General features: G+C 44.1%; 1 long non-coding RNA gene and 1 other non-coding gene across 2 annotated transcripts in view; one reads left to right on the top strand and one right to left on the bottom strand.

The window, feature by feature from the left end:
* The first annotated feature begins 2,487 nt into the window (after window positions 1-2,487).
* The window catches only part of LOC132517121 (uncharacterized), a 64,859-nt gene continuing 43,217 nt past the window's right edge, over window positions 2,488-24,129 (top strand). The window contains exon 1 of the long non-coding RNA XR_009539594.1: window positions 2,488-2,644. This is a non-coding gene — a long non-coding RNA (uncharacterized LOC132517121). The remainder of the gene's footprint in view (window positions 2,645-24,129) is intronic.
* TRNAG-CCC (transfer RNA glycine (anticodon CCC)) lies at window positions 23,145-23,217 on the bottom strand. The gene has a single exon. It is a non-coding gene; the product is annotated as a tRNA-Gly (tRNA).

The following is a 24,129-nucleotide window of genomic DNA, read 5'->3' on the forward strand; positions in this document are numbered from 1 at the left end:
ATAAGACTGAGGCTCAAGGAAGGTGGGTAACTTGTCTGATTTCACAAAATGAATATACCTCAGAGCACAGTTTCCCAACCCCTGCATCATGCTGCCTCCACAATCCTTGGATGGTTCTCCTGAGTTCACAAATGTTGAAAATCCATTGCAGTTCCAGTGGCTAATGGACTTTCACAAAAAATATGCTTCGTCAGGACCTTCCACACAGACATTTTTATTTCTGGGAATGGAAACTTGTGAAGAAACTCCAGTGACTTCTACATCTGGCTGGCTGCTTACTCCTGGGACTTGAGGTCAAATCCTAGAAAAGAGTCATGTGGGATGTGCTCCCTGGCCATGTCTCTGGTTCTTGGATGCTGCCAAGTAACATTCCTTGAGTTTGTACTCATCTGATAGCACTCCTTCCTCAAGGGGGTGGTGGGGATGGGGGTGGGGAACGTTCTATTTTTTCCTTTGGTGGTTATGCCCTGTCACACCCAAGCAGCTCAGTAAAAGGGGAGTGGCCAAGGACCTTACTGAAAACACCGTTCTTTCATCTCTTCTCCCCCAGCATGACCCCATATGTCCCAGCTGCCCTCTCCAGCCTCGCTCCCTTGCAGGGGCAGTTATCTCCGCCTTGGCCCTCACCCTCACCTTGCCCTGCCCACAGTAGAGCCTCAGAGGCCCTGTGCTTTCCCCTTGGGCCTACATCAGGTTCTTCTCACCTGCTCCTCCTTCTCTGCAGTCCTCACTTTTGCAGCCTCTCAGCCTCCCTTCCCTTAATGCTATTAGTACACGTTTCCATTCAGCAGCCTCTCCCCAAACCACTGCTCCTTCTCCTTTCTCTAGATCCCTTCTCCATTCTCTCTGCTCCTAGCACTTCTCCCCTCCACTGCCTCCCTCAAACCTCATTCTAGCCCAACTCTTCCCCAACCTGTCCCTAACCTGCAGTTGGAGTTCCCCTCCTCAGATCTGCCACCCCAGGTGTGGCTGCCCCTGCCCTGCTCCCACCATCTTCCTGCCTCCGAATCTCCGCCCTTTGGGACCTGGGCTCATGTTTTAAATCTCTTCTCTCCTATTAGTACACCTCTGACTGGAGTCATGACTCTACTTTATCTTTCACAGCTGTCTTTTATTCCCGTTTGTATGCTAGTTTCTTTTTTTTTAAAAAAAGATTTATTTTGATGTGGACCATTTTTAAAGTCTTTATTGAATTTGTTACAATATTGCTTCTGTTTTATGTTTTGGTTTTTTGGCCACGAGGCCTGTGGGATCATTGTTCCCTGACCAGGGCTCAAACCCGCATCCCCTGCATTGGAAGGCGAAGTCTCAACCACTGGACTGCCAGAGAAGTCCCGCTAGTTTCTTTTTTAAATAAACGTATAAAAATAAAGAAGTGTCACTTAAAATGAAACTATTAAGTAAACAGCACAGGTGGTACTTGGATATGAGGTACACCACCGATAAACTCCTGATCTTCAAGAATCGTGCCTCAAGCAGCCTGGAATTGCTCATTGCTCATTGCACACATTCTAGTGTGCTCACTAGAAGTTATTTATAAAATAACTTTTTGGTTTAAAATCCCACAGGCTGAGAGGGAAGGACGACATACATGAAACCTCCATAGTGGTGCAGGGACTAGAAGAGTAAAACTTAAATGGAACTCAGAAAGTGAAGGGACGAAATAAGCAGTGGCTTTCAAACCAGGACCTCCATGGAGTGTTAGATTTTCATTTTGAAGCTGATGGTCTATGTCTAGCAACTGGAAAGTCATAGAGGTGCAGGCATACAATTATAGTGAGCAAGGGGAGGAAATTGAGAAAATCGATATCTAATCTGAAAAACAAAAAAGCTTTTCAAGTAGGACGTCCTGGCTTGTTCTAGGCTTTGCTCTGGGAGTGTTTCAGTGCTTTCTCTTTCTGTTGGAATAGAAGGAGGCCTTCAGGACAGGAGGTCTGGGCCTGGGCTACAGCCCGTCTCCTCCCCTCTCCTGAATGAATTAAGTCTTACTACTTTCTCCAGCAAAGGCTGCACTACTTGTTGAGAGGCTTATGGGGAAAGTTGCCAAAGAGCAATCCAGTTATCAGCCTCAGCCCCAGCCCTCTCAGGTACAGTTCGCGGAGCAAACCCTCGAACCTAGTTGGGTCTAGACCCAGAAGACACGTAGAGGAGCAGCCCACAAGCGAACCTGCGTGCCACGCACTGAACCGGGTATGGTGGGGACACAGGCCCTGCCAGCCAGGCACTTGCACTGGCGGCGAGGGGATAACGTCTGGAGTCTCGGAGCACTGATCGAACTTGATGCCTGTGCCTGTTGGAGTCTCAGGTATCCATCCCAACTCGGAGGCCTGAGCAGCCAGGCCAGAGACGGACCTCGAGGCTCCGCGTCGTCAACAGCCCGGGAGCGCTTCAGGAGGCGCTTCCAGGACCAGCTGCAGGGAACTGGGCTCTTGCTATGACACCGCCCACCGCCTTGCCCCGCCCCGTGCGGGTTGCCAAGGTGATCAGGTGACTCTGAGCTCGCGGCGCTCGGGCCGGTTGTGACGTCAGGCGCGCCCAGGCTCCTCACTCGCTCTTTGGCAGGTGCGGCGCGACTAGTGCGGTCTCGTCTGATCCCAGCGGGTCCGGGCCGAACCAGTGCCTAGCAGTTTCGAAGAGAAGAGAGGTAAGGTGCGGCGGAGCCGGACCCGGCCAAGATGGGACCAGGGAGGGGGTGAGGTGCGGGCAGGGCCCTTCCGGGGTTTTGCGCACCCCCGAGCTCCCCAGAGGGCGCCGGAAGAGCGAAGGGCCCCGGGGCGGGATGGGCCGGCTCCGGCCGAGGAGCGCGCACGGGCTGGGAGAGAGGCCAGGAGCTGGGGAGCGGTTGCAGCCAGCCCGATGCCCACCCCGGCTCATCGCGGCTGCTCCTCCGGGTCCCGTCGCAGCGCCGCTGGCGGAGGCTGGGAAGATCCAGCGCCGCCCGCCCGGCCTCTGGGCAGTGGACTAAGGGGCTCCGCGTTGCGAGAAGTCGGCTGACTGAGAGCTGGGCTCGCCACACCCGGTCTCGGGAGACATCTGCGGGAGGCTTCTGCATCTCTTCGCCTTGGGCTGCGATTTCTAGGGCGCTGCCGGGGATCCACTCCGTGCTCTGAGCCGGGCCTGCTGGGGCGGGAGAGCGCTCGGGAGCCCCTCGGGTGGGAGCAGGGGCCGGGGGTGTTCAGGAAAGGTGTTGCGGGGGAAAAGGAATCTTCACTATTGAGAACGGTGTCTAGGGATCTGAATAGACCTGTTGGAGGAAGTGAAATCTGAGCGGAGCCCTGAGAGGGGCGGCTAATCTCCGGCAGCTGTGGGCATTGGACGAGTAGAGGGAGGGAAAGGGGACCTCTGGAGAAGACCTTGAGCCTCGCGCTGGAGGTAAGGGAAAGACGATTCGGCGACTTACTGGACCGAGTGCTAGGGCGGTTTTGGGGGCGGAGGGGAAGTTTGGAGATTTAGGTTAGGGCCGGTTGGGAAAAACTCTTTGAGCGCTCAGCTGAGGGTTTGTGTACTGTGGGGAGCCATTGAAGCGTCGGCTGGGTTGGGGTAGGGGAACACTGGGATGGGGAGACACCGAGGAGGCAGGAAAAGAGGTGACAACGCCTAGAACTCTGGTCCGTTGGGATTCTGTGAACCCTGCTTCTGAAATCTTTGTATCAGACAAGGATGTGGGAGCAGGCAGCCAGGTGCCAATTACCCCGGCCATTGTTAGCAGATTTTTTAAAAATTCCTTCTTATGCGGGAAAGGAAGCACGCAGCTGCGGCTCATTTTCTCTTCTCATTTGGCCGGGTGAGTTAATGACTCTCTGAGGGCTTTGCTACCCTTGATATGCACTGAGGTTGTATTGTCCACAGCACTTACCCTTTAGAAATTTCAGCGTGTTCTACAAACACCTCTTATCCCCAGGGTGAAACCCAATCCTGAGCGAGTGGTAGGAGATTTAATGGCAGAGAAGTTATTGAAGGATAATCAGTGCCCCAAACATGAATGGGGGCATTGGGGAAGCTGAAAGGAGTCCCCTGCTCTTTGTTAATTGTAGAACAGAGTTCCCCTTTCCTACCTGCTACCCTCAGTTTGTGGGCTTCTTAGGTAAGGCTGCTTAAGTGTTAATTGGCCATTTTGTCTTAAATTCTTGAGAAATAGGAAGAAGATATTTTGATTTTTGAAGAGGAATGATTTGGTGATATATGGGTTTTTTTCCAGCTCTGAAATTTACTGATCCTGTGAACAACAAAAAGCACACAGTTGTCCTTTTTAGATTGAACCTTTCACAAACTTCTGTTTTCTGGGAGGAACTGAAATAGCTGAAACTTCTCACCAATTTGTTTTGCATTTGTTTGACTCCAGAAAACAGAATTGGACTCCAGGAATCCTGTACAGTAAAAGGCAGTTGAGGGAATTGCTGAGAACTTGGCAAGGTGGCTGCAGCTGGTTTATGCATTAAACGGAGAAACCAGCACAGCACTCAAGGGAGGACAAATCCAGAGTGCTGGCAGCTGGGGAGAGCGAGCTTCCCAGTCAGATCAGCCACATCATTCTCTGTAAAACATGTCTTAAGACAGGTCATTTCAGCATTGAGCAATGTGTGTTTACCACATATTTCTACTTACCTGAAGAGTCCCCCCCCCCCTCCGTGTACCTATTCATTGGCTGGGCTTGTTATGAAAGAGCTTTTTACAGGGCTCTCCAGAAGCCCCGTAATATTAAGAATCGCTGGAAGTTAGATTTCTGGGCCACATTTTTAAAAAACTGTTAACCATTTTCTAAATGGTCTTTGGAATTATTTGGAACGGCCAACTAATCATGCTTCCTTTGGAAACAGTCCGCTCCCCCTCCCCCAGACACTGTAACTATGTGCTGTCAGGGCGGTTAAGTAGGCCGAGAGTTTTGGGAAATTTTCTGCTTTCATTCACCCCGGCTGCCCCCACAAATGTTCCCATTGGTAGAGAATTTAAGACTTCAATGTTAGGAAAGAAAGATAGTGTTTCCCTCAACACAAGCAATGATAAACACCAGGCCTGGCTGTTCTGTTGAAGAACAGAAATACCCTCCCTTAAGGGGAACTGGGCCCAGGTGGGAACCAGGGCTAGGGTATGAGCCAGAGACCCCCACGAGCGTTCTAGGCCTGCACCTTTGTCACCCAAGGGCAGACCCTCCTTTCTTGGCTGGAAACAGTCCTCGACCTTGAAACGGGGTAATGGACCGCAGCACACCATAGCAGGTCCTCTGCACAGCAAGGCCTCCTAAGGGTTTGTAATGCAGAGACTCTGCCTGGGCAATGGAGCACGGACCGCTTATGGCCAACTTTTCAGCATAAAGCTCTACACTGCCCTCATGGAAGCCAAATCTCTTCTGAAGCACAGTAGTCAATTCCTGGATCCGTCAGCCCTTCCTCACCAAGAACATTCTGTGTCCTGGTGGCCAAGATAATGATTTCTGTCCTGGTTGGTGTAACTCGGACCTCAACTCCAGAGTACCCATCTTCAGCCAGCTCCCTAGTGAGAAACTCGTTCAGTTCAGCTTTGAATATGCCGTCAGTGACAAACTTCCTCTTCTTGGAAATCTGCACGGCCATTTTGCCACCGCGCTCCGCCGAAAGGAAAGGCTTCACAGAGGGGCCCCCCCCCATAAATTTATTTATTTATTTATTTATTTTTGGCTCTGTTGGGTCTTTGTTGCTGCGCGTGGGCTTGCTCTAGTTGTGGAGAGCGGGGTGGGGGGGGCGTTACTCTTCGTTGTGGTGCGTGGGCTTCTCATTGTGGTGGCTTCTCTTGTTGCGGAGCACGGGCTCTAGGCGCGCGGGCTCAGTAGTTGTGACTCACAGGCTCTGGAGCACAGGCTCAGTAGTTGTGGCGCGTGGGCTTAGTTTCTCCACGGCATGTGGGATTTTCCCCGCCCAGGGCTCGAACCCGTGTCCCCTGCATTGACAGGCGGATTCTTAACCACTGCACCACCAGGGAAGTCCTTCACAGAGGTTCTGAAGGAATATTAATGGGAGGCTTTTATGAAATTTGAGCTCCTCTAAAGCAGAATATTTTAATTTTTGGATGATTGATTTTTTTGAGATGCAGTGAAATAAAAAAAGAGGGTGGACATTCTAAATTTTTTTGGTAAAAGCCTCATTCAGCACCCTAAGGCTATTTTGTTTTTGTTTCCGGGTGTATTTGGGCTTGGTTACCAATAAGCCAATAATCAGATCTGGAGACCTGAGGGTAAGTGCATGTTTGCATTTCATATGAAAATAAGTTCAGACTGTTTCACACTTTATCCAGCTGGTTTAGAGTGCCTGGAGTAAACCTTGCAGCTTCTTGGGTTTTGGACCCTACATCCTTTCAACCCTAAAGGAGTTATTCACTAAGCACTTCAGAGACTGAAGTGGGCAATAATGCTCACTAAATTGAATGAGGAGTGAAATAGTCATCTTTTAAAATTTCATTCTCCTGAGTCACTCTGCCAGTCCTCCATCAGATAGAGATTCAAGTGCTTGCTGACGTGCCCAGGGAACTACAGAACTACAACATCCGTCTCTCGGACTTGTGACATTTGTTGTCTAGGCATAGTTCTCACAGGGAAGTTCTGACAGGAGAGGCTTCCTGTTTTTCTCAGGCTGAATTGAGTGCTGTGTTCTAGGCCTCCAAGCTCCTCACGCTTGACCAGCCCTACTAATTGGCTTGGCTGTACAATGGGAGTCAGCAATTAAAACACAGCAGTTTAAAAGCAAGGGGATTGGGCATGAGTTGACCCTCCGGGCTCTGGCCAAAAAGGTTCACACCATTTTGGGCACTATATACAAAGGGCTCTTCAAAAGGCAGTGAGCTTAGAATGACTTCTTTTGTAGTTTTTAGGAGACGTATGTGGAATATTAGTACTGATTTAGGCCTCAAAACCAGAGCTAGGAAACTGGATGGGCCCTCAGTTCTAAAGCAAGGGAGGGAGTTCCCTGGTGGCGCAGTGGTTAAGAATCTGCCTGCCAATGCAGGGGACATGGGTTTGATCCCTGGGCCGGGAAGATCCCACATGGTGCGGAACCTCTAAGCCCATGCACCACAACTACTGAGCCCGCGCGCCTAGTCCTGTGCTCTGTAACAAGAGAAGCCACCACAGTGAGAAGCCTGTGTACCACAACGAAGAGTAGCTCCCCAGTCTCTGTAACTAGAGAAAGCCTGCACGCAGCAATTAAGACCCAACGCAGCCAAAAAAAAAAAAAAATTAAAAAAAAAGCAAGGGAGATAAATGGTTTGAATCCAGTGTCTGTGGGTAGCAAGTCTGGTATGGCTTTGTCAAAAACAAAGGATGGTTTATATTTTTCTGAACCTTTTGATTAAAGGCATACCTCGTTTCATTGTACTTTGATCTGTTGGGCCTTGCAGATACTGCGATTTTTACAGATAGGAGGTTTGTGGCAACCCTGTGTCTGTCGGCGTCATTTTTCCAACAGCACTTGTTCACTTTGTTTCTCTGTGTCACATTTTGGTAATTCTCGCAATACTTCAAACGTCCATCAGAAAAAAAGATTACAACTCGCTGAAGGCTCAGAAGTTTGTTAGTATTTTTCAGTGATAAAGTATTTTCTTTTTAATATTTATTTTATTTATTTATTTGGCTGCGCCGGTTCTTAGCTACAGCATGCGTGTGGGATCTAGTTCCCTGACCAGGGATCCAACCTGTGGCCCCTGCGTTGGGAGCACGGAGTCTTAACCACTGGACCACCAGGGAAGTCCCACAGTGGTGAAGTATTTTTAAATTACGGTGTGTACATTATTTTTTTAGACATAATGCTATTGTACCCTCAATAGACTACGGTATAGTGAAAACATAACTTTCATCTGCACTGAGAAACCAAAAAATTTGTGTGACTCTCTTTATCGTTGATATTCAGTTTATTGTGGTGATGTGTGTGAATGATTTAAGGGAGTCTTGGTAATCATGGTGAGGGGAGGGTTTGATCTACCTGAATTTACTCATTGGAGAGTAATGCCTTATTCACAGATGCCTTTCATCAGTTCTCTGATTTGTGTTAAAGAGTCATTAGTCTCAAGAGAATTGGCCCAGAAAATAAATCACGACTGAAATCTACCTGGCCTCCTGGCCAGTGTTCAAAGAAAGGCAGGGGTGGGGAACAATTGAATTGCAAAGGTATTTGGGAATAGGAAGACCTGGGAAGTGGTGCTAGACTTCTGCTCTCAGTACTTCACCCATCAGCTTTCAGTATTGGGACCTCGGGCAGGATCATTTGGGGACAGTATGTGTGAAGAGGGGGACTTCTGTAGGAATGTGCCTATCTCATGAGTCCTTGTCGTTAAACCTATACTTACTGCTTTCCTGCTGCCCGCTAGCTTCCCAGAGACCCCAGACCCCGTGTCCCCCCTTCCCCCACCCCCAGCCTTTCTTCCGCAGCACCCTCTCTAAAGGCTGGTGTGATTCATCAATCTCTGATCCAATTTCTGCGTCCTCTGGTTCTGCTGACTTTGCTGAACTAAATCTTGGTGATATTCGATGTGTGATGGTGGCAGAACTCCAGCGAGGGGTGGTTGCATTCTAAGGGCTTGGAGGTGGGTGCTTCATCTGTTTCTCACACTTAATTTGTGTTCCACCTGCATGATTTTTGTCTTATCTCTTTGCCATCAGTGCTATTATTTAACATTTTTCTTTAAATTATGCCATTTTTTAAAAACTCTAAAAGTTATTTGAAGGGGAACCTATGATTGGCTTAAATTGGAAACCACTATCACCTGCCACAAATAGAAAGCAAATATTAAAAAGCATAACTATTAAAATTAAGTTGTCTGTCCACATTCCCCAAATTGTTCCACATACTCCAGTTGGAAAAATACTGCCTTCATCCAAAGACATGACTCACTCTGTTAATTTTTTCAGGTGGCAGTAAACAGGTGGTAGGAATGGTTTGGGGGTAGGCAGGCCTTCGGAGAGGGCCCCTGGAATCCCATCTTCTGAAACTCTGCATGGCTATATGACACCAGGAAGAGAGCAGAGTGAAAAACGTAGGAACTAAAAAGAAATACATGCAGTCAGTTGAAAACACTGGTGTTTTGACATGAGGTTTGCCAGAAGGAGGCCCAAGTGGTGGTGAGCCTGTATACTACATTAAACTCTAGGCCCTCTACCAGGGATGTGACTTTATTGATGCTGTGTTCTGTTGTTCTTTCTGTGCAGGTGCGCTCTTGGAAAACTCAGGTTTTTGTTCAGGGTGGATGCAGTTTGTTTTCTTGTTTTTGTTTTTAATTCATCAATACTCCATACTACTTTGGGCCCCTTGTCTTCCATACATACAGTTGCTCTTGGTGGATGTTACTAATGACAGAACTCTGAAGTTATCATCTAGCATGTGTTTTTTCTAACCTTTTTGTCCATAATGCGTATTCCTTTAAAAAGATTCTATGAAAATGAAAGCGGGGGGAGTGAGCTGCCCTGGGATGTCTGGTCCTTAGGGTGCTCACATGGCAGGTGTGACTAGTACTTGCTGGTGTTCAGTGAAATTCACTCTTGTCCTTTAAAGCCGCCCTGCGGTGCTGACTGAGCTGCCGCTCCCGCAGAGGGTCGGTCAGGAGAGCGTGCTTTAATGGTGGAGCAAAGCCAGGGCTGGGCTGGTAGCCGGCAGGAACCAGGAGTGCTTAGTTAAAATTGCCAGCACATGAAGCTGTAGGGGCCTTTTTCTAAGCCGTCAAGATTTCAGTTTTCCCACAAAGCCTAGTCTAATGCTCTGGGAGGGGGCAGGCAGAGCCTGTCTTTCAGGGGCCGTGCTGGTGAGGGACCTGGCCTGGGAAGTGGCCTTGTCAGGCTTGTTGGGAGGGATAGACTGTCCCTTTCTAGTGTGTCCTGTCAAGTTGGCAGGGAGCAGAGTTCCTCCCTTTTCTCTCTCTCCCTGCTCTAACCTATTCTTTAATCTCCCCAACTCACTTTCTCTGTTAACAGCTTTCTTCCCTTTTTCTTTCCCTTCTGTTCACTGCTGCTTTTGCTTCCTACCCTCCCTCTTGCTGGGCTCATTTTCCCTCCATTGTCACTTTGAGGGCTGGCTGTTTGAAGCTCCAGAGTTACAATGCTCTCCTGTACATCCCATGACTAGATGTAATTCAGAGGTCCCCAGCCTTTTTTTCTGAGCAGGAGCCAGCCTTCACTTCCCCATGGCTTTAAGATAGCAGCATCAGTGGGGTGCTGACCGGAGTTCCCGAGCTGAGGGGTGGGATGCAGCTGGTGGTTGGAGTTCCCAAGGGGGGAGTGGGCAGTGGGGGGGTGGGCTTGCTGGCATTATGGGAGCTGTCAGACAAGGGGCTGAGTGAGGTCCACCTTTGGGGTGTCCTTCCAGAAGCTGAAGGCAGAAGGCTGTCCTACATTCAGGTAGTCCTCTGGCTTCTGCAGAGGACCATCCGTGACTAATAAAGGCTGGAGAAGGGGCCCTTGGTGAGGTTGGCCTGAAACCCATGGGACTGTTCACAGCTGTGGATCCTGCCCTGGTGCTGGGACAAAACATGTTCTCAGTGGTAGCTGGATGGTTGTTGGAAGCATCTAGAAGTGTGGCTTTCCTGCTCAACAAGTGAAGAAATAGGTTATTTTCTCCTAAAAGCCATGGGGCAGACATTACCCAAAGATATCTTTCATTTTTTACTGTGTGTAGTCATCTCTCAGTAGTTCCAGGACCCCTTCATACCAAAATAATGTGGATGCTCAAGTCCCGTAAATAAAATGGCATAGGGTTTGCATTTAACCTACGCACATCCTCTGAATACTTTAAATCATCTCTAGATTACTTATTATTTTTTTTATAAATTTATTTTATTTATTTTTGGCTGTGTTGGGTCTTCGTTGCTTCGTGCGGGCTTTCTCTAGTTGTGGCGAGTAGGGGCTACTCTTTGTTGCGGTGGGCAGGCTTCTCGTTGCAGTGGCTTCTCTTGTTGCGGAGCACAGGCTCTAGGCGTGTGGGCTCAGTAGTTGTGGCTCATGGGTTCTAGAGCACAGACTCAGTAGTTGTGGCGCATGGGCTTAGTTGCTCCGTGGCATGTGGGATCTTCCCAGACCAAGGATCGAACCCGCGTCTCCTGCATTGGCAGGTGGATTCTTATCCACTATGCCACCAGGGAAGTCCCAATTATTTTATTTCTATTATCAGTGGTACTGAAGGGGAAGAGGAAGGCAGCTAGAGTTCTTTCTCTCATATCCTCAGTACTGGGCTTGTCATGTAATAAGTACTTAATAATGTTGAATAAACAAATGATTAGGTTTGCCAATAGTATCTGACAAGCAAACGAATAAAATTACATGACTCCTATTAAAAGAGATAAAGGATAACTATAGAAAAAGAAGCTGCAGTGATCCTGAAAGTCTACTCTTAGTAAGGCTGTTTGTGAGCGTTATCTCTGACCAGAGTGTGAAGGTTGAGTAATCCGCATTTCCCTTTCTGCCTAACTCTCAGTGTGATCATTGCTTCCCGTTAGAAGCCTTCTCTGACTTCCCTGACCTACTGTCTCTACTTTTTAATTTTTATTTATTTATTTATTTATTTATTTTTTGCGGTACGCGGGCCTCTCACTGTTGTGGCCTCTCCCGTTGTGGAGCACAGGCTCTGGACACGCAGGCTCAGCGGCCATGGCTCACGGGCCCAGCCGCTCCGCGGCATGTGGGATCTTCCCGGACCGGGGCCCTGCATTGGCAGGCGGACTCTCAACCACTGCGCCACCAGGGAAGCCCTGTCTCTACTTTTTATAGAAGGAACAAATGACTGTGTGAATGGAATAAACGAACACATCAATGCCAAAATTTAACAAAAACTGTAAACCTGAGATGATAGAGCAGCACCAAACCAGTAATTCTAAAGCTTTTTTTAGCCCAACAAACAATACCCAAAATTATGGGTATGAGAATCAAGAAAAACTGAGGGACCTAGAATATAAAATAATCTATTTACGAAGATCCCTAATTAGGGAGTTCAGAAAAGACACAGAGGAGGTCTTCAGAGTAAAATCAGCCCTTTTTTTAAAAAAAACTTTACAATTTTATAAATTCCCAAGAAGGATATGTAAAGATGGAGGGATAAGCATGACTTCTGGCTTTGAAGATAAGAATAGTCCCAAGGTAGGGGAAGTCTGCATGTAACCAAGAGAATTTTTTTTTTAACCCCATGTTTGGTACTTAGCCAAGTGACTTTTCAGTTTGAAGCAGAGAAAAAACATTTAAAGAACTTAAGAAGCTGAAGTGTCTTGTGAAAAAAAGTATCATGGGACTTCCCTGGCAGTCCAGTGGTTAAGACTCTGCACGTCCACTGCAGGGGCCACGGGTTCGATCCCTGGTCGGGGAACTAAGATCCCACATGCCGCATGGAGTGCCTCCCCCCCACAAAAAAGAACCACAATTACAAAAATCACTGTAAAAAGCAGTGAAGAGCAGATATAAAATAGTTTATCCACAAGGGAAAATTAATAATAGGAAGGGAAGTTGGGGCACTAGAAGGGGTCTACAGAAGCATTCTAGGCATTTAAAAAAAAAAAAGAGGTGGGTAACATGAAAATACCAAAAAGCACTAAGAAAAGTTATTTTTTTTCTGACTATATAGGTTCCTTATTGAAATTTTCAAACATACGGAATAACAATTGCCAATAATTCCAGCACCCAGGGAAAACCACTATAAATGTTTTTTTCCTTCTAGCCAAATTTTGTCTGTCTACTGTTACTGTACACTTAAAGCATGAAAATCTTTTTTTTTTTTTTCCCCATTTTAATCAAGGCTTCTCAGGACGGTCCCCTCAGCCCTTCCCAGGCTTGTCTGCCAAAGCATGAAAATCTTAATGTACAACTCCAAAACTGTTCCATGTAATCATGACTCAGCTCAAGATGTGGAACATCTCCATCATCCCAGAAATCGCCTCTTGTGCCTCTTCCAGTCAATATCCGTAGATTCGTTTTGGCTGTTCTTGAACCTCATATAAATGCAGTCTTACAGTGTGAAGTCTGTTGAGTCTGGCTTTTGTTCATCATTGTCTGTGGGACTCATCCACGTTGCTGCATGTAGTAATTGTTCTTTCCTTATCACTGGGCAGTGTCTATTGTATAACTGTACCGTAATCTTTCTGTTCTGCTGTTGATGAACATTTGGATGGTTTCCGGTTTGGGGCTATAATAAATCAAGCTGCTTTGACCATTCCTTTTTTTTTTTTTTTGGTCATGCTGCGCTGCATGTGGGAATGTGGGGTCTTAGTTCCCTGACTAGATATTGAACCCGTGCCCTCTGCACTGAAAGCACGGAGTCTTAACCGCTGGACCACCAGGGAAGTCACTGACTATTCTTACATGTGTCTGGTGGACTTACGCACTCATTTTACTTCAGTATATATCTAAGAGTAGAGTTGCTGGGTCATAAGATAAATATTTCCAAAGTCATGAATGTATTATAAACTTTGTTCTAAAAGTGTGACTGTGTCCAGGGTACAGTGTGAATTATTCTTTGTTTATAAGGATGGAGATCAAGGTTCATTTTTTAAATTTTCTCCCATTAGAATAGCCAGCACTATTTATTGGAAAGATTAATTTTTACTTTCTGAGTTGCAGTGATGCCTTTCTATTAAATTAGGTGACTACTGTGTGGGTCTCTTGTAGAATTCTTCATTCTGTAACACTGATCCATTTATTAATATTTATTTTAAAGAAAATGGGATCATGCTTTTACATTTTTCTACGCTTACTATTAATATCATGCTTCAAATTGAGAATAATTGCAAAGGAACTATTATATAGATGTACCGTAATTTATTCTTTTCTTTTTTTTTGGACGTTTGGGTTGTTTTTTCTTTTTTCTGTTTTGTTCTTTTATGTTGCAGGCTTTCCTTAAATGTCTTGATAATCCTTGTTCATTCATTTATTTATGAGGCAATAAAAAGCTGATTAGAAGTTCTGCGTGCATGGGCTTTTCTGAGGAGTGACTGGGTGAGTCATTGGAGTCTCCTCGAGTATTATCAGTAATTTTTTCCCCTCGGGCTGCTCAGTTTTTCCAGAGGAACATTCTCCACTCTACTGCCTGCAGGGTCAGTGCCATGCTACCAGGTGTCTTGTCATTTAAAAAAATAACTTTGAAAACTATTATTCTTTCCTTCGTCTCTGCTTTGATGAGGTCTTTTATTGTGATCTTACCTCCATGGGCCACTTTCCGAAAGAATAGTTTCTGCTCTTCTCATTGTATGGTTGAATGACTGAAAATCCTATGACTTTGAGCATGTCTTGAGTGGGATCATCAGATAAGAGTGTTCAGTGCAGCCTTTTTTTAAAAAATTTTTGTTTTATATTGGAGTATAGTTGATTTACAATGTTGTGTTAGTTTCAGGTGTACAGCAAAGTGATTCAGTTGTACATATACAGGTATCTATTTTTTTTCAGATTCTTTTCCCATTTAGGTTATTAGAGAATATTGAGTAGAGATCCCTGTGCTGTACAGTAGGCCCTTGCTGGTTATCTGTTTTAAATATAGTGTACACGTCAATCCCAAACTCCCAACTTATCTCCCCACCCCCACGTTTCCCCTTTGGTAACCATAAGTTCTCTAAGTCTGTAAGTCTGTTTCTGTTTTGTAAATAAATTCGTTTGTATCATTTTTTTTAGATTCCGCATATAAGCAGTATCATTTATTTGTCTTTCTCTGTCTGACTTACTTCACTTAGTATGATAGTCTCCATGTCCATGTTGCTGCAAATGGCATTATTTCATTCTTTTTTATGGCTGAGTAATATGCCATTGTATATATGTACCACATCTTCTTTATCCATTCATCTGTTGATGGACATTTAGGTTGCTTCCATGTCTTGGCTATTGTAAACAGTGCTGCAGTAAACACTGGGGTGCATGTATCCTTTCAAACCATGGTTTTCTCTGGATATATGCCCAGGAGTGGGATTGCTGGATCATACAATAGCTCTATTTTTAGTTTTTTAAGGAACTTCCATACTGTTCTCCATAGTGGCTGTACCAATTTACATTCCCACCAACAGTGTAGGAGAGTCCCCTTTTTTCTCCACACCCTCTCCAGCATCTGTTGTTCATAAACTTTTTGATGATGGCCATTCTGACTGGGGTGAGATGATATCTCATTATAGTTTTGATTTGCATTTCTCTAACAATTAGCAATGTTGAGCATCTTTTTATGTGCCTGTTGGCCATCTGTATGTCTTCTTTGGAGAAATGTCTATTTAGGTCTTCTGCCCATTTTTGGATTGGGTTGGGTTTTTTTGTTTTTGTTTGTTTTGTTTTGTTTTTTGTTTTTTTATATTGAGCTGCATGAGCTGTTTGTATATTTTGGAGATTAATCCCTCGTTGGTTGCATTATTTGCAAATATTTTCTCCCATTCTGTGGGTTGTCTTTTCACTTTATGGTTTCCTTTGCTGTGCAAAAGCTTTTGAGTTTAGTTAGGTCCCATTTGTTTATTTTTGTTTTTATTTCCATTACTCTAGGAGACAGATCGAAAAAGATATTGCTGTGTTTTATGTCATAGAGCATTCTGCCTGTTTTCCTGTAAGAGTTTTACAGTATCTGGTCTTACATTTAGGTCTTTAATCCATTTTGAGTTTATTTTTGTGCATGGTGTTAAAAAATATTCTATTTCATTCTTTTACATGTTAGCTGCCCAGTCTTCCCAGCACCATTTTTGAAGAGACTGTCTTTTCTATATAGTCTTGCCTCCTTTCTCATAGATTAATTGACCATAGGTACTTGGATTTATTTCTGGGCTTTCTATCCTGTTCCATTGATCTATATTTCTGTTTTTGTGTCAGTACTATACTGTTTTGATGACTGTAGCTTTGTGGTATAGCCTGAAGTCAGGGAGCCTGATTCCTCCAGCTCCATTTTTCTTTCTCAAGATTGCTTTGGTTGTTCAGGGTCTTTCGTGTCTCCATACAAATTAAAAAAAATTTTAGCCATGCACATGGTTCATGAGAAAAAAAAATTTTTTTTCTAGTTCTGTGAAAAATGCCATTGGTAATTTGATAGGGAGTGCATTGAATCTGTAGATTGCCTTGGGTAGTATAGTCATTTTGACAATATTGAGTCTTCCAATCCAAGAACATGGTATATCTCTCCATCTGTTTGTGTCATCTTCAGTTTCTTTCATCAGCATCTTATAGTTTTCAGAGTACAGGTCTTTTGTCTCCCTAGGTAGGTTTATTCCTAGGTATTTTATTCTTTTTGATGTGATGGCAAATGGGATTGTTTCTTTCTCTTTTGTTGTTAGTGTATAACAATGCAACAGATTTCTGTGTATTAATTTTGTATGCTGCAACTTTACCAAATTCATTGATTAGCTCTAGTAGTTTTCTAGTGGCATCTTTAGGATTATCTGTGTATAGTATCATGTCATCTGCAAACAGTGACAGATTTACTTTTTCTTTTCCAATTTGTATTCCTTTTATTTGTTTTTCTTCTCTAATTGCCATGGCTAGGACTTCCAAAACTATGTTGAATAAAAATGGCAAGAGTAGACATCCTTGACTTGTTCCTGATCTCAGAGAAAATGCTTTCAGCTTCTCACCATTGAGTATGATGTTAGCTGTGGGTTTGTCGTATATGGCCTGTATTATGTTGAGGTATGTTTCCTCTGTGCCCACTTTCTGTAGAGTTTTTATCATAAATTGGTGTTGAATTTTGTCGAAAGCTTTTTATGCATCTATTGAGATGATCATATGGTTTTTATTCTTCAATTTGTTAATGTGGTGAATCACACTGATTGATTTGCAGATACTGAAAAATCCTTGCATTCCTGGGATGAATCCCACTTGATCATGGTATATGATCCTTTTAATGTATTGTTGGATTCTGTTTGCTAGTATTTTGTCGAGTCTTTTTGCATGTATGTTCATCAGTGATATTGGTCTGTAATTTTCTTTTTTTTGTGGTATCTTCGGTTTTGGTATCAGGGTGATGGTGGCCTCACAGAATGAGTTAGGGAGTGTTCCTTTCTTTGCAATTTTTTGGAATAGTTTCACAAGGATAGATGTAAACTTTTCTCTAAATGTTTGATAGAATTCACCTGTGAAACCATCTGGTCCTGGACTTTTGTTTGTTGGGAGTTTTTAAATCACAGTTTCAATTTCAGTACTTGTGATTGGTCTGTTCATATTTTCTATTTCTTCCTGGTTGAGTCCTGGAAGATTGTACCTTTCTAAGAATTTGTTCATTTCTTCTAGGTTGTCCATTTTTTTGGCATATAGCTGTTTGTAGTAGTCTGTTATGATCTTTTGTATTTTTGTGGTGTCAGTTGTAACATCTCCTTTTTCATTTCTAATTTTATTGATTTGAGCCTTCTCCCTTTTTTTCCTGATGCGGCTGGCTAAAGATTTATCGATTTTGTTTATCTTTTCAGAGAAACAGCTTTTAGTTTCATTGATCTTTTCTATTGTTTTCTTTGTCTCTATTTCATTTATTTCTGCTCTGATCTTTATTACTTACCTTCTACTAACTTTGGGTTTTGTTTGTTCTTTCTCTAGTTGCTTTAGGTGTAAGGTTAGGTTGTTTGAGATTCTTCTTGTTTCCTGAGGTAAGATTGTATTGCTATAAACTTCCCTCTTAGAACTGCTTTTGTTGTGTCCCAAAGGTTTTGGGTCATTGTGTTTTCATTGTTGTTTGTCTGTAGGTATTTTTTGATTTCCTCTTTGATTTCTTTGGTGATGCATTGTTTGTTTAATAAAATATTGTTTAGCCTCCACTTTTGTGTTTTTTTACAGTTTTTTTTTTTCCCGGTAATTGATTTCTAATCTGAGTGTTGTGGTTGGAAAAGATGTTTCACATGATTTCAGTTTTCTTAAATTTACCGAAGCTTGCTTTGTGCCCCAGCGTGTGGTCAATCCTGGAGTATGTTCCATGTGCACTTGAAAAGAATGTTTATTTTGCTGTTTTTGGATGGAGTGCTCTATAAATATAAATTAAGTCCATGTAGTCTAATGTGTCATTTAAGGCCTGTGTTTCTTTATTGATTTTCTGTCTGGATGATCTGTCCATTGATCAAAGTGGACTATTATTGTGATACTGTCTATTCTTCCTTTTATGGCTGTTAGTATTTGCCTTGTATATTGAGGTGCTCCTATGTTGGGTGCATATATAATTGTTATATCTTCTTGGATTGATCCCTTGATCATTATGTGGTGTCCTCTTTGTCTCTTGTAACAGTCTTTATTTTAAAGTCTACTTTGTCTGATATGAGTATTGCCACTCCAGCTTTTGATTTCTATTTGCATGGAATACCTTTTTCCATCCCCTCACTTTCAGTCTGTATGTGTTCCTAGATTTGAATTGGGTCTCTTGTAGACAGCATGTATACAGGTCTTGTTTTTGTATCCATTCAGCCATTCTGTATCTTTTGGTTGGAGCATTTAATCCATTTACATTTAAGGTAATTATCAGTATGTATGTTTCTATTGCCATTTTGTTAATTATTTTGGATTTGTTTTTGTAGGTCTTCTTTCTCCCCTTCCTCTTTTGTTCTCTTCTCTTGTGATTTGATGACTAACTTTAGTGTTGTGTTTGGATTGCTTTTTCTTTTTTGTGCGTTTTTTATCTATTTTAGATTTTCAGTTTGCGGTTCCCATGAAGGTTTTTTGTTTTTTCCCCCGCCCTGTGGAATCTCACTTTATTATTATTTTTTTAATGTTTTTACATCTTTATTGGAGTATAATTGCTTTACAGTGGTGTGTTAGTTTCTGCTTTATAACAAAGTGAATCAGTTATACATACACATATATCCCCATATCTCTTCCCTCTTGCGTCTCCCTCCCACCCTCCCTATCCCACCCCTCTAGGGGTCACAAAGCACCGAGCTGATCTCCCTATACTATGCGGCTGCTTCCCACTAGCTATATAAACATGATTGTCTTAAGTTGCCAGTCTTTTAATTTCAAATTCATTTCTAATATCCTACATTTGTGCTCTCCTCTTCTCGTGATTGCTGGTTTTCATATCATATTTGTGTGTGGATGATTTCCTACCTTTACTGTATATTTGCCTTTACTGGTGAGCTTTTCCACTTATAATTTTCTTATTTCTAGTTGTGGCCTTTTCTTTTCCACGTAGAGAAGTTCCTTTAGCATTTGTTGCAAAGCTGGTCTGGTGGTGCTGAATTCTCTTAGCTTTTGTTTGTCTGTAAAGCTTTTGATTTCTCTGTCAAATCTGAATGAGAGCCTTGCTGGGTAGAGTATTCTTGGTTGTAGGTTCTTCCCTTTCATCACTTTAAATACATCATGCCACTCCCCTCTGGCCTGCAGTTTCTGCTGAAAAATCAGCTGATAACTTTATGGGAATTCCCGTGTATGTTTTTTTGTTTTTGTTTTTCCACCAAGCAGCTTGTGGGATGTTAGTTTCCCAACAGGGATTGAACCCAGGGCTTTCACCCAGCAGTGAAAGTGCCGAGTCCTAACCACTGGACTGCCAGGGAACTACCCCCTTGTATGTTTTTTTTCTTTTTTTAAAAAATTTTTTATTTTATTTATTTATTTTTGGCTGCATTGGGTCTTCGTTGCTGCACATGGGCTTTCTCTAGTTGCGGTGAGCGGGGGCTACTCTTCGTTGTGGTGCATGGGCTTCTCATTGCAGTGGCTTCTCTTTGTTGTGGAGCACAGGCTCTGGGCACATGGGCTTCAGTAGTTGTGGCTCGTGGGCTCCAGAGTGCAGGCTCAGTAGTTGTTGCGCATGGGCTTAGTTGCTCCGCGGCATGTGGGATCTTCCCGGACCAGGGCTTGAACACCTCTCCCCTGCATTGGCAGGCAGATTCTTAACACCTGCACCACCAGGGAAGTCCCACCCCCCTTTTATGTTATTTGTTGCTTTTCCCTCGTTGCTTTTAAAAAATTTTTATTTTATTTATTTTGGTTGTGCTGGGTCTTAGTTGCAGCGGGTGGGCTCCTTAGTTGCAGCTCACTGGCTCCTTAGTTGCAGCCTATGTGCTCCTTAGTTGCTGCCAGTGGGCTCCTTAGTTGTGGCATGCATGTGGGATCTAGTTCCCTGACCAAGGATTGAACCCACATCCCCTGCACTGGAAGGCGGATTCTTAACCGCTGTGCCACCAGGGAAGTCCCTTCCCTTGTTGCTTTTAATATTTTCTCTTTGTCTTTAATTTTTTGTCAATTTGACTATGTGTCTCAGCGTGTTCCTCCTTGGGTTTATCCTGTATGGGACTCTCTGTGCTTCCTGGACTTGGGTGACTGTTTCGTTTCCCATGCTAGGGAAGTTTTCAGCTATTATCTCTTCAAATACTTTCTCGGGTCCTTTCTCTCTTCTCCTTCTGGGACGCCTATAATGCAAATGTTAGTGTGTTTCATGTTGTCCCAGAGGTCTCTGAGACTGTCTTCATTTCTTTTCATTCTTTTTTCTTTATTCTATTCCATGGCATTAATTTCCACCATTCTGTCATTCTGCTATTGATTTCTTCTAGTGTATTTTTCACTTCAGTTACTGTATTGTTCATCTCCATTTGTTTGTTCTTTAGATCTTCTAGCTCTTTGTTAAACATTTCTTGTCTTCTCGCTCTATGCCTCCATTCTTTTCCTGAGATCTTGGATCATCTTTACTATCATTAATCTGAATTCTTTTGCAAATAGATTCAATGCAGTGGTTTTTTTAAAAAATTATTTATTTTATTATTATTTATTTATTGTTTCTGGCTGTGTTGTGTCTTCGTCACTGCGCGCAGGCTTTTCTCTGGTTGCGGTGAGTGGGGGCTACTCTTTGTTGCGATTTGTGTGCTTCTCATTGTGGTGGCTTCTCTTGTTGCAGAGCACGGACTTCAGGTACACAGGCTTCAGTGGTTGTGGCATGTGGGCTCAGGAGTTGTGGCTCGTGGGCTCTAGAGCGCAGGCTCAGTAGTTGTGGTGCACGGGCCCAGCTGCTCTACGGCATGCAGGATCTTCCTGGACCAGGGATCGAACCCGTGTGCCCTGCACTGGTGGGCGGATTGTCAACCACTGCGCCACCAGGGAAGCCCAGATTCAATGCAGTTTTAATGGATCTTGGCTGCTGCTTGATTTGAGCTGTCTCTTTTGGAGCTATGATTTGTCTTTAATGCTATAATTTCCACTGTTTACATTTGATCCTCAGTGTAACACACTCAACTATAGTAGAGCTTACATTTCACCTGACCAAATTTATAAGGGAAAACATTCATGTTTTAAAGTTTTGTATCATACCTTAAATTTAAAGCTCATTTATATTTTGCTTATGTTAAGTGGTTTGTACTAGACTGTGTCAATGTGAGGGAATCTTTCTTTACTTGGGTTCGCTTCTGTACAAGCATGGGAACAATGGATTCCCACTGGGTGAACTCCTGCTTTTAAGATGCCAGCTCTGGAATCTTTGATCTTGACACAGATGCTATTTCTATGACTTTTGCTGTTCTCTTACTGGGATTTTTTTCCTGCTTAGAGGAAACTGAAAATAGTTCCAGATTTTATTCCTCTAAGGTGACTGTGTTCTGGGAACACAGGACAGAGTGTGGGGTGGGGGTTGGTCATGACAGTAGAGCATCTGTTATGCTCTTTATAAGTGCATCTGAGTAGTACATGGGGTTCCCCTGACCCCAGACATTAAGCAGTTTCTCAGGCAGAGGGAGAAAGTTACATACTAAAAATGAGGGGGAAACATGATTGAGGGAGAAAGGGGAGGACACATACATTTGGGAGAGTTTTGAGGGTCCCAGGAATAATGAGGAATAGATACACATAGATCGATCAAGAAAAGTCATGAAACATTGAGGTGTGAGGTTGTGATAGTTCTAAACACTTTGTTCTCTGTGCCTTCTCACTGCTCATTGTTCTTAGAAGGGCAGTGTCTTCAGAGAAATATAGGTGTAGAGTTTGCTAGAGGGAGAATGATCATTATTACAGGGTCTTGTTGGATTAATGAAGTTAAACTACAGTTTTGATGGAATTAGGTCAGTACAGAGGACACACGCGTGCGCGCACACACACACACACACACACACACACTGAACTTCAGGAAAGAGTAGTTATGATGGCTGTGTTCTACTTCTGTGACTTAAAAAATAACTAATGGAATAGCTGTAGAGGGGTTAATGAGACTGATTGCTGTGTTAACCAGGGCTCACTAGGTTTACCACAGCCTTCCAGGCAGGAGAGAGGGAATGCAGAAGTAGTCAGCAGTTAGGTGCCCAGGTTCACGTGATGATTGCAGTGTTTGTCACTGTGAGCCTTTGGTTTAGGGTAAAGGGAAAGGCCATTTCCAGGTCAGAGTGTGATGCCACGTTGGCATAGACCAGAGAGCAAAGAAGGGAAAGAACCCTAGTTCTTTTCTGAATCCCTCCCAGGCCCCTGAAGAAAGAAGAATGAGAGACAGAATGCAGATGAGGTCAAAAGAGAGATCTTCTAGCCATTCCGATTTCATCTTACAAAGTTTCAGTTTATTATCCCCTCCTTCAAGTGACACTCTCCTCACTCCCACCTCCTCTCAACTGAGTTTAAGCCCCTACTGCTACCCAGCAGTCTGTTTACCACCTTTTCTAAAAACTACCATCCTTATGTTTGTCTTTTTAACCTGTTGTCCAGGGGAAGGATTTGAAGCATATCCATTTCTATACCCCACTACTTAGCACAGTGCCAGGCACAGTCAGCACTGCATAAATGTCTGCTTGCTTGAACATCAATCAGAGGGGTTCATTAGCTTACCTTACTATTGGTTCCTAGTAGTGGAAATTCTACAGAGGTAGCTTAGGTTAGGTTGGTGTTTATTTTTTTGTTTTTTGGTTTTTTTTTTTGTGGTACAGGGGCCTCTCACTGTTGTGGCCTCTCCCGTTGTGGAGCGCAGGCTCAGCGGCCATGGCTCATGGGCCTAGCTGCTCCGTGGCATGTGGGATCTTCCAGGACCCGGGCACAAACCCGTGTCCCCTGCATCGGCAGGCGGACTCTCAACCACTGCGCCACCAGGGAAGCCCTAGGTTGGGTTTTAATCTGATTTATGAGCTATTATAAAGTCATCTGAAATCCCATTTCTTTATTTTTTAAAAAATTATTTAGTTATGTATTTATGTATGTGTGTATGTGGCTGCGTTGGGTCTTAGTTGCTGCACACGGAATCTTTGTTGCCACATGCGGGACCTTCATTGCAGCCTGCGGGATCTTTTTTGTTGTTGTTTTAGTTGTGGCATGTGGGATCTAGTTCCCTGACTAGGGATCGAACCCAGGCCCCCTGCATTGGGAGTGCAGAGTCTTAACCACTGGACCACCAGGGAAGTCCCTGGAATCCCATTTCTTTCCTTCTTTCTGCTCTACCTTTCTGAAGTATCTACTTCATCTTAAGGCTGGTGGCTCCCTCACGGCTGCAGATTGGCTGTCAGCAATTTTGTAGGCCATGTCCTTGCTAGACCGTGTATTTGACTGTGTTAAGGGGAAGGGAAGGTTGGGAGTGTGTTAGGAGAGGCCCAAGATTTTTGTTGTTGTTGTTGTTAAATTTATTTATTTTATTTATTTATTTTTGGCTGCGTTGGCTCTTCCTTGCTGCGTGCGTGCTTTCTCTAGTTGCGGCGAGCGGGGGGCTACTCTTCGTTGCGGTGCGTGGGCTTCTCATTGCGTTGGCTTCTCTTGTTGCGGAGGATGGGCTCTAGTCATGTAGGCTTCCGTAGTTGTGGCTCGTGGGCTTCATTGCTCCGTGGCATGTGGGAACTTCCCGGACCAGGGCTTGAGCCCTTGTCCCCTGCATTGGCAGGCGGATTCTTAACCACTGCGCCACCAGGGAAGTCCAAGCCCCAAGATTTTAACTGATCAAACCACTTTCGAACTAATCCGAGTGCCCAAAGGATGCCATTTGTGATTGGCTTAGTCCTGGAGTCCTTGAATCAGTCTTGATGGAAAAGACGAAAGGGTGACCTGGATTGGCTTAGGTTAGATTGGGCTCACCCTGGAACTGGTAAGGAATGAGCTTCCCCCAAAGCACATAAACTACAGGAAGAAAGAACGGATACTTAACTGGAAATCTGACTTATTATGAAGGGGGATGTGGTTATTGCGTGGGCAGCCAGCAAAGTCCACTGTTTTAATGCAGATTTTCTAGGGAACCTTACTTTATGGCTACTCTGTTCTTCTTATAGAGTCATTTATGAATTTATTGATTGCATATTATGAAAAAGAACTAATGGTGAAATTAT

This window comes from Lagenorhynchus albirostris, chromosome 3 (assembly GCF_949774975.1).
Source record: "Lagenorhynchus albirostris chromosome 3, mLagAlb1.1, whole genome shotgun sequence".
Lineage (NCBI taxonomy): Eukaryota > Metazoa > Chordata > Mammalia > Artiodactyla > Delphinidae > Lagenorhynchus > Lagenorhynchus albirostris.